Here is a 7,444-nt window from a genome sequence, read left to right as displayed (position 1 = left end):
GATGTGGATTTTCTGACTAAAAAAACATTACAAGCATGCAATTCATAACTGTAACAGCCTCATACTGCAAGAAATACTATGGCTGGGTGGGGGGCAACACCATATGCTGGACGCCGAAAGTTCGGGAGGGGGGGGCGTAATGGGTGTGCGCCCCCTCCGAGAGAGTGTCTTTAATCCGCCACTGTTCGGTTCCCACTATAAACCGTAGGTCCAGTCCCGATTAGTCGTACTGTGCATAAAGTGGACTTAAATCGCCAACTCAATCAATCAATTATAATAATAATAATAATAATAATAATAATGCAACAGTTAAACTAAATGTAACTACAACGATAAGTTACTACGTTGTTTCTCATTGCACCACATCCTCTAAAACAGCACTTTCTTGGCTCAGTTACCATTTGATAATTCTCATTGCTTAAGGAGTCTCCTCTGATGAGATCGAGCAATGCCGCCCGGCGGATTAAAGTCAAACAAATGACCTTGACCGAGGACGGAGGGGCCGTGAAACAAACATAATCGGTCCCGTCTCATTCTAGTGACTTCAGCTCGACCAGCAAGACACCCTCGTGATTTCCGCCCTCGACTGAAGGGTGTTTGTAACCACTTCCTGCTTCCGGAACAGCTGCAGAGGATAAACAGGACGTTAAAATCTCTGCTGGGACTGTGGTGGAGAAGGGATCTTTATTCATAGGTTCGTAAATGTTTTGTTCTTTATTTTGCTGTCATATGACTCGCAACTCACGTGCTCGCCGACTGCAGTAAGATTTGTTATGTGCAGACTCTAGACTTGTACACTAGGGCAGTGGTTCCCAAATTGTGCGCCGTGGCTGGCTTACAGGGGGCCCGCGAAATGTTCCAATATTTTCACTGAAATGATATGATTGTTCCAAATATGTGCTTATTTAGTACTTTTTACACACAAAATGTGTCTGAATTTGACATATGTGTTTATTTTTTAACTTCAAGCAAGCAACCTAACCTCACTAAGTAAGCGTTGCAAGTGTTAGATAAGCCTACATTCTGACTTGGGCGCCGCGGGAAAATCGTGAAACACTGAGGGCGTCGTGAAACTAAAAAGTTTGGGAACCCCTGCACTAGGGTGGGGGATATGTGCACTGCTTGAAGAACGGGCGTGGCCAGTTTTTGTAGGGGGCAATAGGGGTGCCCATCCTCACCAAGGCCAATAGTGCGTCCTCTCAGATCATGTCATAATAATCCCCCATAAAGTACTTAATTGTGTCAGCGTGTGTACTGCCGTCCTATTATTGAGAGTCCCTTTTTATCTTTACTGAAGACTACTTGATCTGCCTCCCCACTAAATTCTTCCATTTCTTCATTCATCTAACGGATTAAATATGATGCACCTATTAGCAAAAGTGACTGTAAACCAGCTAAAGTAAACGAATATTTTTTGTATATATTCTGATTCCAGTCTCCCCCACCTCATTGCACTTATTTCAGCATGGTGCTAAGGTGTAAACTTCATTTTACATATATTTTAGAAATATATATATGTGTATATATATCTTAATTTTTAATTATTTTCAGGAAATAATGCACCCAAAATTTTGACGGCACGTTCCGCCCCACTATTTCCCTCTCCACTGTAGGCACACCTGAGGGCAATCACCGGGTACAGGCCCACTCGAAGTTTTGTAAATTTATCACAAAATATTAATCAATAATGATCGCACAAAACTGTAACATGTAGAGTATTGAGCTTTAAAATTGACATTTTTACCATTATTCAGATTGAAATCTGTCTGGATTTTGGAACTATGGGAAAAAAATCACTTCGGGAGGAATCAGTTTTAATGTGTTTACACGACAAACTGAGCCAAAAGGGGTCATTATTTTAAACAACTAAAAATCACAGCTGAAAAGAAATATTCAACTATATTAATGTTAAATTTAAAAGTTTATTTTATAAATACAATGGTCACAAGTGATGTGATAGGTATGCAGATTACAAATTGTAATTTCAGTACTATTTTTCTCAAAACAATTTTAAATCACTTTTTATAGCAGGTTGAGCCCCATCCTAAAAAAAATTAAAAAGCTTGGCTACGCCCCTGGTTCAAGTCGTCAATATTGAATTGATTAGATAATGAAACACTATGCCATTTTAAGGGGAAATTGCATTAACGACTTTGGTTTTCTCCTAGTTCTTTACTACTTTCATTTGACAATTGTGCTATTTTCAAAATTTCGGGAGCTCCATCACTAGCCCCCCCCCCCCTACGTACGCCTAATGACAATTATTATAACTTAACTGAACTACTTATGTATTTTATTATTATTATCCAACTGAAAGATGGTGAATATCTGTATGGGATGGTACAAAAGAAAAACATGTCTGAGGAAGTGATGGAAACGTATAATTAGGACTATTTTTTTTCATTTTGGGTAAATGTATCCAAAGTGAGAAGCATTAAATATATCAAAACATGAACAATGTAGGCCTATTTGTAGACAGTGCATTCTGACTACTGCTTCTTTATCAGCCTTCCCCTAAATTTGTGTAACTGCTTAAAATGAAATTAAAAGATATGGTATCAATTTCATTCCTTTTGCGACCGTAATTTGGAATCGTGTAAAATTTGAGGTATAGCAGACTTCTTTTGTGATACTTTATACTATAGAAGAACGAGGAGCGCAAGTGTTACATCTTAAGACAACCTAATGTCTTTTTTTAGACGCAATTCTCGCATTTCTTACCCGTCCTTGTGAAATCCTATGTTCTTATCTTCAAATTTTGGCATTGGTGATTCGACAGCTACATTTAACGTGTGCGTACTGTAACCGTCAAGACCGGATCTAGAGAACAGGGTCAACGGGGGCACGTGCTCGGGTCACTGGCTTGGCGGGAATATCAAAGTGGCAAGTATTATGAGTATCCAATTAGTTTCTGTTATTTGATCTGACTCTGGGGATTCTTCCAAGAACAGCGATTAATAAGTAAGGAAGTAAGTAGGTGACTAATTTCTCAATACAAATCATAGGATGCCAGGGTCAGGAGTGCCCACGGGCGGATGTGCGCACGGAGGTTGCGTCCACCCAACTTTTAGGGGAGATTATTTAATTTGCTTTTTTTGTGATGGAAATTTGACTTAATAAAAATTTCAGCATTGAACAGAATTTGAACTTCGTTATGTTACGTCCCCGGCTAGGAGTATGAAAACTCTTCTACACCCAGAGCTTGCTGGGTTTAATTAATAGTCTCAGTTATTATATTTAACACTTTATTAACCGTAATGGACTTAACTAGAAATTAGTTAGCACCCGTGACAACACGTTTAAAGGACACTTCCACTAAGAATCTTACAATGCACATGCTTTGCAAAGACGAATCCTTCATTTACATTCCAGCTGCTATTTTAATCAGATAAGAAAACAGTAAATGAATGATTGATTGGTTTTACTTCTCTTTTTGTGCCACTTGTGGCTAATTTGCGTGAGGATGAGTGATGATATGATGAAATTGATGAATGGACACTCACAAACATCCATGGCCAGGCAGGGATTCGAACCCGGGACCCCTGGCGTCGTAGCGTGATGTGATAACCACTCCGCCACGGGGGCCGGCTGAAAACGGTAAATAATCGCAAGATTACTCACCAATAAGTCTTGAAAAAACACAAACTTAGACTTACTCTGGTGGTGGTGGTGGACTGCGTCCAGGGTTTTAGAGAGGATGGGCACCCCTGGCCAGGGGTAACGTTCTACTAAACAAGAGGCTTTTGGTTCGAATCATGGGCAAGGCATGGATGTATCAAGATGGTGCCATCAATCATTTCAGTATTCATCCTCATCGCTGCCATTAGACCAAGAAGTAGAAAAAGCAACGTAAACAATCGCAATAGAAAGAATGAAAGAGGCCTGTGTTTCGAGACCGAGACGAGAACGAGAGACGCACTTACACGTACATACGGAACGAGACGAGATTCTGCTGTCTCGTCTCACCTACCTAGGTACAAGGTATTAGAATAGGTATTTATCTGATTATTTTAATGTTACAGTCCTTCGTGGATTAAATTAGGTTCAGACCTTACACAACCACAGGTCCAGCCACGATCAGCATCTCTGTCCATAAGTTTCACAAATTTTAACAAAAATACTTCAACGTAGTGACACACTGAGTAAATTTGCTCACAGTTCAAAATAGAATATACTATTGCGTCTCCTCGGTACTCCGTTGCTGTGCGGTCTAAGGTGTTATGCTTTAAACTCCAACTGCGGGACGGCATGGGCTCGAGTCCGCCTGGGTTTTCGGCATGTGTATAGGACCGGTGGCAACCCACCAACGTGAGGAAATTGGGGAGCTACGAGTGAATAGCAGCGTAACCTGGTCTCGGAAATCTCCTATAACGGCTGGGGGTTCGTAGTGCTGACCCCACGTCACCCCATTACCGGTTGAAGACCTCCACACATCTATGTAGCATTGTGGGAGGGAGACTGACAGTCGGGAGATAGACCAAGGCCCTTCCAGGGCTTTCGTGCCACGGGTTATTGCGACTCCTCGATGGCGCAGTGGTAACGTCATCTCTTTGTAACCTAAGGGTCCCGCGTTAGTGGCACTTAGTGGTTCGGATCTAATTTTAAACTGTAGGTTCAATCTCTACTAGTCTAGTGGGGTCGGAATACCGGAAAATATTTCACTTCCAGTGGAGAACGTCCTCTTTGGGGGGGGGGGGGGCGGATACTACATTAATTCCCGAAAACGCCCCAGACCCCAAGTTTTTAAGTCCTCGTTTGTCTGTAATGGCGTCTTCAAAATGGCGGCCATGACCAAGATTCTATTCCTGTTCATTGCAGTTATTTATCATTCATGACATCTTATTTCCACCTAATTTGCAGTTTATAACTGTATTATGATAATGAGAAATTATAAAGACTAACTTTATCAAATATTCTTAGATATGGCGGCCAATATGGCCGCGAGAAGCCTAAAGATAACCCTTTCAGCTATGTGATCATCTTTGAGATCAAACCTTAATGGTTTGGAGGTTCCAGAACTCAACGGTGGTATCAGAAGTAGTGTCAGACTAAGCCCACGAAATAATATTAGTTCATTTTTTTTATAATCTGTATATATACAGGGTGTTTCAAAAGTCTGGCACCTATGGACAAACTGCATTATTAGTGCAGATGGCGAAAACTGGAAAGAGGGGAAAGTTGTTTTAAATATGAGGTTTTAAATATAATGTGCTTGTATTTTCAACGTAGCATGCACCGTTGAGGCTGAACGCTGGTACGAGCCTCAATGAGAACTGACATTGCCTTTTTGCCACATGCTTCGTCCTTAAAGGGACCATTTACGTTATCGCAGAACCGTAATGTACTCGGTAAAGTGAGAATGATGGCGCAAAGGAAGAAGTGTGTGTGTGTGGTTTTTTTGTGTGTGTGTGTACAGAAACACAGACACATAAGCACACATACGCACAAGCACACAACTACAAAATGTGTAATAGTGGCTAACGTTTTCTGAAATAGAGGTTGCTCATTAGGGTATAGTGATATGAACAAAGGATAACATTTCGAAATGAAAGGTGTCTTAATTTTTACCTTCTAATGAGGGTAGATCACCACTAAAATATACTTGCGCTCAGACAACATCTTCTCTTGGCACATACCGGAAATGCCAATTATAATGACGATTAAGAGGGTAAGGGTTCGCGCAGACTTCGTCTTCGGTGTCCTAGGTTCACCGTATCGAGTAAGTTGTGTGTCTCGATGAATAATGGAAGACATCTGGTATCGTTCATCGAAAGGATGGAAGCAGTGGACCAAAACCAGCAGAAGGAAAATATTTAAAAAAAAGAAATTATTCGTGCCTTACGGGTTGCTATCTTCCGTCATCACGCTGCTTCTAGTGTTGCTCACGGGACGGGACATGTCCCGTCTCGTCTCGTGTCTCGTCTCGAAAACGAGACGAGACACGAGACGGGACAAAGCTTTCGAAATTCGAGACGGGACGAGACGGAATGCCTGTCTCGTCTCGTTTTCGAGACGAGACACGGGACGGGACGGGACGGCTTTTGAAAAGTCTCGTCTCGTCTCGAATGTCTCGAAAAAATAAAAGCAAAATATTTAATCAGTTGCAAATACTTGTTTGCTTGGAATAAAGTATTTAAATTAGAAACGTTAATAAGCGTGTATTAAGTCAAAAGAAAACTATTCTAGAGAGAGTAATGAATGAATTGAATACCTAAACTTATTTTCAATACTCTTTCGAAACAGCAATACTACCCATTTTTTTTTAAAAAAATATTCTAGATTAATAATTTTATTATGTTACGATGGCACTCCAGATACTAAAACAATTGTGAATAACATCAAGTAAAAGGGCAGGTAGAGAAGGTGGAAGGAGGGGCCAAAACATCGTGGAGTATCTGAGTCCGAGATTTATCTTGTAAACATAGTCTCAGCTCTATAAGTTGGAAAGATAAACGGACCGACGGATAGGGTTTATTATTATTATTATTATTTAATTTTTACATCAAAGGTTGTACAGAAGTGAATGTTTTTAGGAAGTAGGAAAAACATTGTATAAGTATTTATTGCTCCTCTCGTGTGCGAGCCATAGGCTGTGCGCACTACATCTATTCTTATTACATAACTATGATTCCCTACAGACTACACTATCCGTTACATTCCGTATTGATGTTAACATAGCAGTTCTGGTAAATTAACACTTATCCTGTCTCTTTACAGCACTTCTTTTCCCCTTAAATGTTTGTAAATACATCCCCCACTTTTTCCAATAGTTCCATGCTCCTTTGCACTACAATTGATTCAAACACTCTCTCCAAGCTTATGTTGTGTAGCTTCTCCTCCTGCAGAACGCGCGTGTCCTGACATAAGAATAAATGTTCTGGCCTATCATTACCATTGCGTAATACGCATTTAAGTAGTGTGATTTGTGGTATAACCAGCACAGGAAAGGAAGAGCCCCCCTCAAGCAGGTTTGGCTATACTTAAAACAAGCTCAACATGTCCATATGAGCTTTTTGCTCTAGTGTGGAACCCTGCATAATCCACGATTTTTGTAAAAAATCCCTCATGGACTCCATGAGAAAGGAAGAGCCTCCTCAGATTGATTTGCCTATACTTATAAAAGGCACTTCTGTGAGATTGTTGTCCATAAACTTGTCAAAAATATGCCCCTCTTGATATTTTTTAGCCACACTTAAAGCTAGAGCATGATACACCCCCACCCACCCACACCCACCCACACCCACCCACGCATATTTACTTCCGGTCCACTTCCGGTCCACTTCCGGTCTACTTCCGGTCCACTTCCGGTCTACTTCCGGTCTACTTCCGGTTTACTTCCGGTCCACTTCCGGTCTACTTCCGGTCCACTTCCGGTCTACTTCCGGTTTACTTCCGGTTTGCCTACTTCCGGTTTACTTCCGGTTTGCCTACTTCCGGTCCACTT

At 41.0% G+C, this 7,444-nt stretch overlaps 1 protein-coding gene across 2 annotated transcripts in view; it reads left to right on the top strand.

Annotated features, from left to right (window-relative positions):
- The first annotated feature begins 535 nt into the window (after nt 1–535).
- Nucleotides 536–7,444, top strand: part of LOC145994863 (lipid storage droplets surface-binding protein 1-like) — a 91,623-nt gene continuing 84,714 nt past the window's right edge. For both annotated transcript variants that reach the window (XM_083131269.1, XM_083131267.1), the window contains exon 1: nt 536–694. The gene's annotated coding sequence lies outside the window, so the exon portion shown is untranslated. The remainder of the gene's footprint in view (nt 695–7,444) is intronic.

The sequence above is a fragment of the Lepisma saccharinum genome, chromosome 11, assembly GCF_977018435.1.
Source record: "Lepisma saccharinum chromosome 11, izLepSacc3.1, whole genome shotgun sequence".
NCBI classification, from domain to species: Eukaryota; Metazoa; Arthropoda; class Insecta; order Zygentoma; family Lepismatidae; genus Lepisma; species Lepisma saccharinum.
The sequence above is the reverse complement of the archived record's forward strand: the minus strand, read 5'-3'. Positions and strand labels throughout refer to the sequence as shown.